At 42.4% G+C, this 12,549-nt stretch overlaps 1 long non-coding RNA gene across 1 annotated transcript in view; it reads left to right on the top strand.

The window, feature by feature from the left end:
• LOC117072386 overlaps positions 1-12,549 on the top strand; it is a 47,089-nt gene that overhangs the window by 18,884 nt on the left and 15,656 nt on the right. Inside the window, exon 2 of the long non-coding RNA XR_004432774.1 lies at positions 8,508-8,657. This is a non-coding gene — a long non-coding RNA (uncharacterized LOC117072386). The remainder of the gene's footprint in view (positions 1-8,507; positions 8,658-12,549) is intronic.

Raw genomic sequence — 12,549 nt, forward strand, 5'->3', positions numbered from 1 at the left:
CCCGACTGCAGCCTTAGCTCACTGACTTGATCACAGTTTCAACTTGAGTCAGGCTTCCCGAGGCCACCCTGAATGATTTCCCACAGTTCCCCTTTGCGCTGGTTCTGAGAGTCCTGCCCTTGGGCTTGCCCCAGCAAATGGTGCTCAAACAGAAACCAATGGGACTGAGGTATGCAGAGGAGCAGGTACAGCCCTAGGCAGTGGAAAGAAATTATGTCCAAAGTAAGTCTTTGAACTTGAGGTTGGGCACTCTGTGGCACCATGTTATCCAAGACCTCTGAGTAGATCAGATGGCAGAGGAAGAGAAGTCTTAGCTCTGTCACTTTCTTGGTCAGTGTCTTTGGGCAAATCACCACATGCCTCTGAATTCCTGTTTTCTCATCTCTAAATGGGGCCAATACATGCAGGACTGTTGCATGTAGATGATGAGATGTTAAGAGGACTTTTCTTTCCTTTTTTTTTTTAACCCCCAGAGATGGGGCCTTGCTCTGTTGCCCAGGCTGGAGTACAGCGAATGGTACAATCATGGATCACTATAGACTCTAATCCTTGCGGCTCAACCAATTTTCCTGCCTTAGCCTCCCGAGTAGCTGGGACTATAGGCATGTGCCACCATACCTGGCTAATTTTAAAATTATTTGTAGAGATAAAGTCTCACTATGTTGCCCAGGCTGAAGAGGGCTTTCTCAATATAAGCTTTATAAAATGCTGTAAAAACATGAAGGTTATCTTGAAAGTCACTACGAAAAGTCCACATTGGTTAAACATCACCGATGTGCTTACTATGTTTGAGAGCTGGAGAGATGACAAAGAAGAATAACAGATTCTCCACCCTTCAAGAATTTTGAGGACTCATAGGCTAGTGAGAGAGGTGATTGTAAAGACAATTAATTACAGCAGAGTGCTAAGTATAGAACAGAACAGAACACCAGGTGTAGGGGTGCAGGGAGGAGGAAGGCACAACTACACCTGGGGTCTCAGCAAAGGCTTATGAGACCAGAAGATGTTAGGGTTGAATCGTGAAAGGGAAGTAGGAGGTTGTCAGGCATGTAGGGGGCATTCTGGGTGGAGGAAACAGTCTGTGAAAAGGCAAGATGGGCAAAAGGATAGAGTTATGGGCAATTTCAAGCAACTGGTTGCTGCAGAGTTTGGGGTATGTAGGTGGGAGCTGAGGTTGAAAAGGGATGACCAGGTCACATCTTGGAGACCTCTTTTATGGAGGACACAGCTAAATAATGCAGTAAGAAATAAAACAAGAATAGGTAAATATGGCAAGAAATCCTTTTACAGATCCCTCTCTCAGACATAAGATACTAAAAGACACTGAGCTTCCAGATTTTTGACTCCCTGTGAGATGCACTGGGCATGAGTTTTGAGCCATCCCACGCCAGATTGCAGATGATTCCAGCTCCTAGTCATGGAGTCACTCCAGTCAAATACCAAAATCCTTTGGGTATTTCCTACTGAGGTCCTGGATGTGTCATCCTCACTGTGCCCATTAAATGATTCCCAGAATCTGTGAGTACAGGCAGTTGTTGTATCCCAGGATGAAGTCACTGATGTAGAACAGGGAAAGGCCCTCACGTTGAGGATAGCTGCCCGTGGGAAGAGGATCATCTGCCCAGGGCCTGTCCTAAGGTCGTACGATTCATGCTGCTGCCACTGGCCTTTCCAAAACCCAGACGCCATGATGCCACTCCTCTGATTTAAAAGTTGCTGCGGGTCCTCTCTGGCTGCAGAATGTAGCCTAACTGCTCAGTCTGTTGCTCAGGTTATTCGCAGCCCAGCGCTCACCTTCGCCCAGAGCTTCCTCTCCTGTGACCCTCCCCAGCAGCTCCACGTCCTCGCCTCTTTGCTGCTTGGGGAAAGCATACTCCTCATTCAGGGTCGGCCAATTCCAGCCTGTCCTCACAGGCAAAGGAACAGCCTCCTCTTCCCAGCTCGCTCAGCACTCAACACTTTCTTCTTAGAGCTCTTTTCAGACCTTCATCTTTGTGTCTGTACTTTGGAAAGACTGATTTCCTGGAGGGTAGGGACCATGTCTGACTCATGCTTGTAGTCTCAGGGCCCAGCTCTGTGTCCAGTTCAGGAAATGTTTTAGATGATTGAATGGATGCCTGGGTGGAAGGGAGGTGTGATCCCCAGCAAACACCTGAGTGAACGTTTTCCAGGGGTGAGTCAGGAGTGGTCTGTAAGTGCTGTTCTCTACTGCTTTGTCTTCGGCTGTTTTTGTTTCATTCTCTCCCTCCTGCATTGCTCCTCTTACACTCATTTTTAAAATACGTCTTTCTAAAATTAAAAAAAAATTAATAATTAAAAAATAGAGATGGGATCTTGCTAATTTGCCCAGGCTTGAAACATTGGGCTCAAGCAGTCCTCCTGGCTCGGCTTCCCAAAGTTCTGAGATTACAGGCATGAGTTACTGCACCCAGCCCATTTTTTTGTGCACCAATTTTTAGAAATAACTGCCATGTTGGGGTTTGTATATTTGGGGCATAGATACCCAGGTAATACCCCCATCCCAGAACAGTTACTTCGGTTGTTCTGTGGATGATAAAATCAGAGACTTAAACTGCAGATTTCTCTTTTATGTGTCTTAATTGACTATATTAGGAATTATTAGTTACAATGAAAAGGAGAGGTAGAGAAAACATAATTCAGTGTTCTGACACAAGGCTGTTTCCTGTGGTCCACAGGCTAATTTTTTTTTCTATTTAAAATTAGAAACTGATGATACTTTCACTTTTTCCCTTAGGAAAATATTTATGGATTTAGCGATCTTACTTTGAGGGTAATTCTCCAATGATGCTGCCTAAATGTTTCTCCTTTAATTTCATCCCAAGGCCAAGCTTTAATGCTTGAAGTGATTAGTTCACACTGCAACTAATTTAGAATTTGAGTTAACACAAACACAGTTTGCATGTATATTCTCGTAAGAAAGGTTTGAAATAACCCTTTATCTGCAAGGTTTCAGTATTGCCAACATGCAGCATTTCATCCAAATTTGTCACCATTTTACAAATGAAGGGCTCAAGAAATCAAGGCCTTTTGAATCATCAGGGCCTACTAATTTTTGTTTAAAGACTAAGTGCTTGTGATGCATGAATAGGTGATGGAGACATTTACAAATTTCAGTTTCTAGTCCATTGATCTCATTTACTTATTAAGAGTCATTTATAGAAAATTCAATCCAACCAAGTACCTGTATAAGGTAATGTAAGCAATGACTTCGTAAACTAGTAAAAACTATGCCAGGTATCATTGACATCTGCATGTACTTGTAAATCCAAGACTGCATTTTAAAAGATGTAGACAATCTAGATGTATTTGCCTACCATTGTGTTACAAATAAATCTATATATTTTTTCTTTTTATATTTTTTAATTAATTAATGTATTTTTTATTATACTTCAAGTTCTAGGGTACATGTGCACAACGTGCAGGTTTGTTACATAGGTTTACATGTGCTGTGTTGGTGTGCTGCACCCATTAACTCATCATTTACATTAGGTATTTCTCCTAATGCTGTCCCTCCCCCAGCCCCCCACCCCACGACAGGCCCCGGTGTGTGATGCGTGATGTATATTATTTTTATTGTGATGTATATCACAATTATTTTTCATATTAAGATAAACAAAACCAGAAAATGTGTTTCTACTTTTTGTATTTCTGCTTTTTGTATCCTATATCCTGGAGAGAAACCGACTTTCGCAACCCAGCTACCTGCATTTTCAAGTCAAGTAAACAAACTTGCAATCCAAAAGTGTAAGCAGCACCTCTGCTGGAGATAAGAAGTGGCTTAGACATAAACCCATCACTACCCCACCCACAACCTGCTTCTCACCTCATCTTTCTTCCAGCAAAGCTGGTTTGAAGGCTCTGGCCTTTGGATCATGGCCTCAGGCCGCTGTCCTCGATGGCTGGTCTCAGAAGACCCTCTGAAAACCCAAAGCAGCCTCGGCTACCAGGGATTCACTTCTCATCTTAAAAATATTCTTTAGAGGCGAGATTTAAACCTTCACTTTCTAGGCCCTAGAGTTTCCTTCTCAGAATAACAGGTGGATTACACAGATGGCTGCATTCTCCTTACAGCGGCCACAGGATCTTTAAAAATGTAAATCATGTCCTGTAACCTGCCTTCCCATTGCATTTCGGATATCCAGTTTCCTCACCCAGGCCTTCGAGGACCTTTGGGATCCTGCCCTGCTCTTCTTGCATGCCTGGCTTGAAGCTCTTCCCCTCCCAGCCTTGCTTTTCCCCTCCCAGCCTTGCTCTTCTCCTCCCAGCCTCGCTCTGCTCTAGCCCCGCTCTCTGGTCTGGCCTCAGACATGCCGAAATTTCTGCCTCCAGGGACTTTGTGCGTCAGGTATTTCTGTCTAGTACATTCTTTTCTTTTCTGTTTGTTTGTTTGTTTGTTTTGGCATGCAACCATGAATTCCTCCCCTTTAGGTCTCAGCTTAACCCTTACCTGACCACCTGGTCTACACTGGCTTCCTACAAACCCTTCTGTCTCACTCCATAGCAGTCTTTATTACAGCAGCATTGTCGTTCTCTCCTGGGCCTTTATATTTGGTCATGACTTCTTTACCTATCTCTGTGCTTCCCCACCTGACTAGAAACTCCATGGGAGCAGGTACTTCAGTCATCTGGGCCTTGCAGGAGACCCTGCTCTAAGCTGGTATTGCTGGCATTGCTAGATGCCCAGCTAGACCACACGTCCCAGCTTCCCTTGTGGCTGTGCTGCTGGGTGGCTAAGTCATCACCTGAAGAGCGGGAGAGCAAATGATGTGTTTAGCTTCTGCCTCATTTGCTCAGAAGGCATTCCCCAGCCCTAGACATGTACCCGCTTTTCCCTCCTGAGGACAGGAGCATGGCAGTGCCCATGATCAGCCTGGCTGTGCAGACAAGGACACACTCTGGAGGGTGGCAGAGCAACTGTATGGACAGACATGTGCCTAAATGACCACATGTGGCAGAGCTTCCCCCAGCCTGGACCATTTGCCTTGAAATGTTCCATGAGTGCAGAATAAACCTGTGTGTCTTTAAGCCACTATACTTGGTCTCTTTGTCATGTGGCTTAGCTTTCGGCCAGAGAGTCGAATCAATAGTTATTGAATGAATGACTGAATCATCAGAGGCTTGCCAATTTTACCTGGTGCCTTCACTACCATAGGGGTAAGGGGGGAGGTGGTCATCACCGGGAATCATTCACTGAGCACCTGCCGTGTACTGGAAAACACTCACCAGGAACTTTTCTGTACTGCTTGGGTATCTTCATCTTTTCCCATCTGAAAGCTCCCTGTGGCCTGAAGTGATGTCTCACTGCACTGTTGATGGATTTTTCTCTACCGTCCCAAGGAAACCAAACTTGAAAGAATGTCACGAAGCATGCAGCATGTAAGTCATGCTCTTCATGTGAAGATTCTAAGTTGTTCTATTGTGAAAGATCTCGTGTGAAACAGAAATGTGATCTTATAGACTGTGGCAGTTTGTGACCCACATTATGGCAGAGAGTTCTGCCCACTTAATAGTGCTATACTTACTTCCAAAGTTAATGTCTGCGACATTTCATACTTGAACTTCTAATGTTAGGTAAATTTTTCAGAAACTCTTGATCCACAATGATGGGTGGTTTTGTTTGTTTATTAAACTTTTGGGGAGCATATTAGCTGGGAGTAATGATTTTTCTAAGAACTGCCAGTTATGGCTTTAATTTTGGGGAAAAATATTTCCTCCTTTGCTATGAACTTCTGTTTATTGGGTGCTGGTGTATTTTTCAGCTCTACTATATTTGACAAAAGACATTTAGTAAAGCTGTTCAGTTAATTTCTTACCTCCTCCCAGAGGTAGCATTTTAACAGAAGATATCAGGGATGGGCACAGTGGCTCATACCTGTAATCCATAAGCCATTAGGTGGCTGAGGTGGGAAGATTGCTTGAGGCCAGGAGTTCGAGACCAGCATGGGCAACATATTGAGTCTCCATCATTAAAAATATAAAAAAATAAAAAAATACAAAAGTAGCCAGGCATGGTGGCATGCGCCTGTAGCCCCAGTTACTCAGGAGGCTGAGGTAGGAGGATCACTTGAGCTCAGGAGCTTGAGATTGCAGTGTGCTAAGATAGAACCACTGTGCTCTAGCTGGGTAATAGAGTGGAACCTTGTTTCTAAAAACAAACAAACAAACAAAAAAAGAATCCGAACAAAACTAGACTGGACTCAGGGGGCCAGTGCCATTTCCAGCTTACTTTCTGCTGTGTATCCTGCAGTTAGACCCAGATTTGCCAATAAACGAAAGAGAGAACATGCAGGATTATGCAAGAAATGTACAACATCGGATACTTTCAGTGACTTTTGTCAAAATTGAAACACCTCCCTTGACTTTAAATGTCATAAGTTCCTAAGTAAAGACTAAAATCTTTACAGATGTACTGAAACAATATGCATATCATAAGCATTACCATTTCCCGAGTTTGGCCAGATTGTGGGAAAATATTTTGAGTCTACTTGAGTCATCAGGAAAGTGGCAGATGAGCTTCCTGTGGGCAAGAATAAGTCAATGCACTCAGGGAAAAATACTCTTAAACTCAAAATCAGGACACATGACTGATGAGGTTGATAACAGAAGGAACTATTTAAGATTGAGGCCTTGTTGGAAAATCCAGGAGGCATCCTTGCTAGACTTGCAGGCTGAGGGTTCTGAGTTATTGGTTATGACTGAATTTGTAAGAGTGGGAATGAGTTGTGGAGGCTGATTCCTGACCTGCCTGCGGGCTGCTGCCTTGGCAAGGGTCATCTTTGTGCTATTTCTTGCCATCATTGTTAGCAGGTGCAGCAGCTTTGGAGTCCACATGTGGACGAAACTTTACAGTCTACAAAACATAGTAACATTCACAATCTCATTTGATTCTCAGATACAGGAATGGAGAAAAGATACTTTTCTTATAGCATCGTATCAATAAGTGACACAAAAGTTATTAACAAAATATAGCAAATTGAGTCCAGCAATAGATGGGATTTATCTCAAGAATATAAGATTCTTTAAACACTTGAAAATTAATTACTATAATTTAATAAGTTACAGTATATGGGGAACATATGTAATCATCTCAATATAGATAGAAAATGCATTAGGCAAAACTCAACACTCTCAGTAAACCAGGACCAGAAGGGGATTTCTTCAATCTGATATGAGGACAGCTATGAAAAATCTACAGGTAACATATTTAGTGGTAAAATGTTAAACCCTTTTCCTGTAAGAGTGGGAATGAGGCAAGGGTGTTCACTCTCACCACTTCTATTTAACATTGTACTGGAAGACCCAGCTAGTACAATAAGGCAAGAAAAAAAGGGCATACAGATTGGAAAGGAAGAAGTAAAGCTGTCATTATTTGTAGATTGCATGACTATCTACATATTATTGCCATTACGAAGATGAGGAAAGTGAGGCTCAGAGAGATGAAGTGATTTGTATGAGCTCAGGCAGGTGTGAAGGATGGCACTGGCACTCAAACTTAGATCCCCTGACTCCAAACCCTGGAATAAAAGGAGTGACTATTTCATTCACTTAAACCTAAAGTAAAGTTTCAGTTATGCTTCTTAAAGAAGATCCAGTGGCATTGGATGTTTTCCAGAGCAAATCAACTAAAATGAAAGTGGGAATGCAGAAGGCTTATCAGTACAGGACAGACTAACTGGCTAGGCTCTTTAGCCTGAGCACAATAAAGTGTGGACAATATGGGACTAGGGTGACCATGGACTCATTTGCCAGCTCCTGAGAGCTATTGATCTCAGTAAAGTCAGGACTGGTAAAAATACTTTCTCACAGTAACTTCAATATACTCATGAAACTCATTGTCAAGAGATGGTGCAGGATAGAAAAGGTTTAGAAAAAAAGATGTTGAGAGATTCATAACTAGGCTGACCATATCATTTATCATCATAACTGTGACTCATTTGAGAGAAAGAGGGTGCTATTAGTAATTGCCCTAGGTCAACAGGCATAAAGACTGTCCTGGGCGAATTAGGACATTTGGTCCACCAGCCTATAATAGATATAAAGGAGACTGGCATGTTTGGGTGCTGGGGAGTGGAGAGGCACATCAATAACATCAGTTTTGTAGCATCTGTTCAGGCACTGGCCAGGCGACTCATGGTGCATGTGTTAGGGCCTGGAACCCCTACTAGGAGAGTCAGATCTTTGCTGCCCCTTCAGGTGTTCCTGGCCCTTGCTGCTAATTGTAATAAATAAGAACAATAGCGATCATGTGTTGAGCACTTACTACACACCAGGCACTGAGAAGTGCTTTATGTGAACAACTTCATTCAACAATCCTAGAAGGAAGGCACTATTCCTATCTCCATTTTACAAGTGAGGAAACAGCGTGTCAGAGAGGTTGAGTAACTTTCCCAAGGTCACTCATCTGGGAAGTATTGTAGCTGAGATTTGAACCCAGACTCTCAGCCATGATGTTAACCAGTCTTTACCTTTTCTCTTTTGGGTTGCAGGCCAATTCAAGGACCCAGGTGTCTGGCATAGGATGAGTGTATGGTTAGACAGCGCCAGAGTGGAAATAGGGGAACCTCAGTGACATCCCAGCCTCCATATCAGCCTTGAGCCCACACCAAGAGTCACACAGAAGCACAGAGTGACTGCTGGTAACTGCTTAGAGTAGACACGACCCTGGTTTTTGGCCCAGAGCAGCACCAGCTTCCAGAGCAAATCATGGAGTGAATTATCCAACAGCTTTGTTGTGTTTATTATTGCATCGTTTTGCTGTGTGGACAGACAGGAATCTTGTCCCTCCAGATTCCTGGGTAATGTTCCTATAACCACCCAGGTCATTTTTGGGCCAGGCAACCCACGTTCAATTCTTTTCATCTTTTTCCATCAGTCAATCCTTAATTATTTTTATTGCTTTTCTCTGAACTCTGTTCAATTTGCTGGCATATCGCTTTTCGGGTAGTGAGATACCAGAAATGTTCTTCAGAGAAATTATAATCTCCTGTGCATGATGTAATGCTTTGGCTTAGGAAGTTGAAAATCACAGCAGCAATTTCAGCTGCTATTGGTATCATAACCCGCGATCAATTTGGTCATCTCCAATTAACTTGACTTTTTTTTTTTTTTTTCAGTGAAAGTAAGTACCTGGCTCAAAGTCAATATGATTTGTATCTGGACTATTCCAAGGATATGCATATATGTATGTGTGTGTGTATTAAAAGCAAAAAAAAAAAAAAAGAAGAAGAAGCAAGCTCAGGAAGCAAAAAAGAATGTCTGGTCTTTGCTCATTACTGATCACCCACAATGTGCCAGACCCCAGCTGCTAACTAAGCTCAAGAAGAATCTTATCTTGAAATGTTTAGGACATTTAAAATATTTTCTTCATTAAAAATTACTCTTGTTTTCCTTGAAACCCTTTAATGATTACGTTTTTACTCTCCTTTTCCTATTTGTAGATTGAGAGCTTTCTTTTCTAGTAACAGTGACCCACTGTGACTCAGGTTACAACTATCTGTGGCTTGATTATTTCAACGTTAATTATGCTTTGGCATGAATAATTACATTAAGCAGGTTATATTAGAATACTCACCATGTAATATTCTTTTCTCATAAGTAAAAATGGAAGACTGAGTTAACTTGGAGTTGAAAGAAATTAATTTGAATGATTTGCCCTCCCTCAGATTTAAGCCACTTTGGTTACTTCTTTTTTCCAAGATGACTTGTTTTTTTCAAGTCTATTTGTCTTTAGAGCAGCTTTCTTTTCTTTTTCTTTTACCTTGTATTATTTGCACAAAGTTGGCTGTGTATTAGTTCCAAAATGATGGCATTGTCTCATGACAATCACAGAGGCAGTTTTAAAGTTCTGTTATTTAGCACATAATAAAAAAACACCAGGAACACAAAGCTTCTCCATGAGGGATGGCTCACTAGTGTATAGAGTTGAATCATGCAGAGCTGGATCTGGCCACCCATCATCTCTTGTCCAGATGGTGGCTTTGAAATGGCCTCTCAGAAAGTCAGAGCTGACCTCAGGCCTGTCCACAGCCCCAGCAGCTGTTTCCTGCCTCCCAGTCATCTCATGATGGAATGCAGATCTAGTTGATGTTTTCAGCCCTACGGATCACTTCCTTTTGTAATTTAGACCCATGAAGGCCTTCTCAAATGGTTTTGTTCATGGTGTAAAAAGTCATTTTCTTCCAAGAGTCTACCTATGTTTCAGAGTTGGCCTCATTTTCTGCAAGGTCAGCTTTACCTGGGGTTGGCAGAGAGATGATTTGGGACATGGATTTCATTAGTGCATTTTCTTTAAAAACGAATACAGATCACGTTCTTTGGTGTGTGTCTTTAGTTGAAAACACCACCACCACCACCATCACCAAATGCTACCCTAAAAACTTCTCTGCAAAGTCATGACAATATCCTCTTCTTGCAACTCCCCTGACTTTGTGTCTTTCTGTAATGCACAGTATAATTTATAAAAGTGTGAGCAACTGTGGAATTGTTCTCCTAATAGATTCTGAAGATTCCAATTTCCATTCTGCCACACAAGACTGAAAATCCACTTGTGCTCACTTATCTGTATCTGTACCTCATCCCCACGCTGCATCAAAAATCAGGTTCAGGTGCAGGTTAAGAGCACGCATTTACCTCCGGAATATGGGACTTATTAAATATCTCTCCACAATTAACATCACCATATCAATAAGAATTATCATTAGGTCCTGTCAATCAGGTGCTAAATTTTGCTTCAGGGAAACAAAACAATTTAAATTATAGCAAGTGCTCCCCTTCTTTTTTACTTGCTTCTCTTTAAATTGGATAATTATGTGGCTTTTCATTAGATTCCTCTAAGCATAATAGATCACGATATTCACCCTTTGACCTTGGTGATGAATGTCTCTGGTGAAAACATGTGACAAGCAGTGTTCTAATGAGAACAAAATACTGGATAACTGGAAATCTTGTACAATGAAAGGAGGAAGCAGGAGGGAAACATAACCTTTAAGGTTGATGCACAAAATATATTTGTAATGAGGCAATAATATGGGCTGGAGAGAAAAGGGGCTAGTTTTGTTTCTAATAGTGTGGATGGAAACGATGATTTTTCTCCTTTGGAATGTGAAAAACAGTGGAGAAACAGACATTTTAGGAAAACTGTGCATCAGAAAATTCTGGTCTCGACTGAATTGTAAGCACAGATGGAGTGAATCTGCTGGCCTAAGGGGGGATTCAAATGACTCGCTGAGCCTTGGAACACCTGCACATGGCAATCTGAGGGTACCTCTCATTGTATTGCTTTCTTTATGGGAGTTCCAAGTATAAGGACAGCTGAAAAAGGAAACAGTTTGGTCTCAGGGGATCTATAATTGTATTGGGGCTGTCAAGAAAGGACAAGAGATGAATGGGACACCCCCAAAACTTTCCAACCTCCCTCTCTTGGTCAGTCTCTGAACAACCTGCCCTGATGGAGCTGGGACACCACCTACGTCTTCAAAGTCCTCTTTCTCTGGTGTGAAGAGAAGTTGGGGCATCCTAAAGGTGGCCCTGGAATGTCGCCAGAGGTCAGGGACAGGCCAACGACCTCTAGCTTCTTCTTCTTGGTTCCTCCCCCAAACCCCTGCACACCTGGATTTCCTGGATGGCTACTTATTGGGCTGGCCCAGGGACAGCTTTGCTCCTTGTGGTGATGGGTGGGGGACTTCCCATCAAATCAGCCCTTGGTACTGTGATTTGCTCTGGAGTCATGGAGACAGGTACTTTGCTTCTTTTAGATTTCCTAGATGCTTCTCTGTCCATTTAGGTTATACAGCACAAGGGTAGCCCATTGCAAAGCCATTCATCAAGGGTATGGATTTGCTGTATCATCTAAGGACATGGGTTTGTGGCAGGAGCTACTTGTTAAATGCACAAGCTAGGCTGTGCTTGTTTTAGAGTGGAAGAAAGAGAGCTGGAAACTACCACCTACTAAGCATCCATTTTGTGCCAAGCACTCTCCCAGGCTCTTGATACATGCTCTGTGATTGAATTCTCCCATCAAACCTTATCCTACTTTATGATTTGGAAAATGGCCCAACCTGACCAAGAATGACCTGAGAGCAAAGCTGGGATTTGACTGCAGCTTGGCCTGACTCCTAAGAACATGTTCTGGAGGTTAAAGGTAGCACAGAATGTAACACTTTTACCCTCTCCCAAGAACCATGCCTTTACTGTAACATTATCCCCAGCTTACCTTTCCAGGTCTTGATGGAATCAATTTGGATTATTCGGACTTAATATTATTACCATCAATCTTGCTAGTTGTACAGTTTATTTTGTTTAACAGAAGACATGTAAGAGAAGAAACAGCTGCCTCTATAAATTGATTTCTTCCGGTGAATTCCAGTTTGGGAGAAGAATTTGCGGTGAATGATGTATGTGCTTACAGTGGATTAAGAAACCGACCAGGCTCAAAACCATGGTTCCTTTTGTTTATCTGCAGATCTGTCCTGTTTAAGGCAAAGTTCACCCTGGGCCTTCACCCCTGACCTCTACCAGGTGACTTTTCAT

The sequence above is a fragment of the Trachypithecus francoisi genome, unplaced genomic scaffold, assembly GCF_009764315.1.
Source record: "Trachypithecus francoisi isolate TF-2019V2 unplaced genomic scaffold, Tfra_2.0 Lachesis_group4, whole genome shotgun sequence".
NCBI lineage: Eukaryota > Metazoa > Chordata > Mammalia > Primates > Cercopithecidae > Trachypithecus > Trachypithecus francoisi.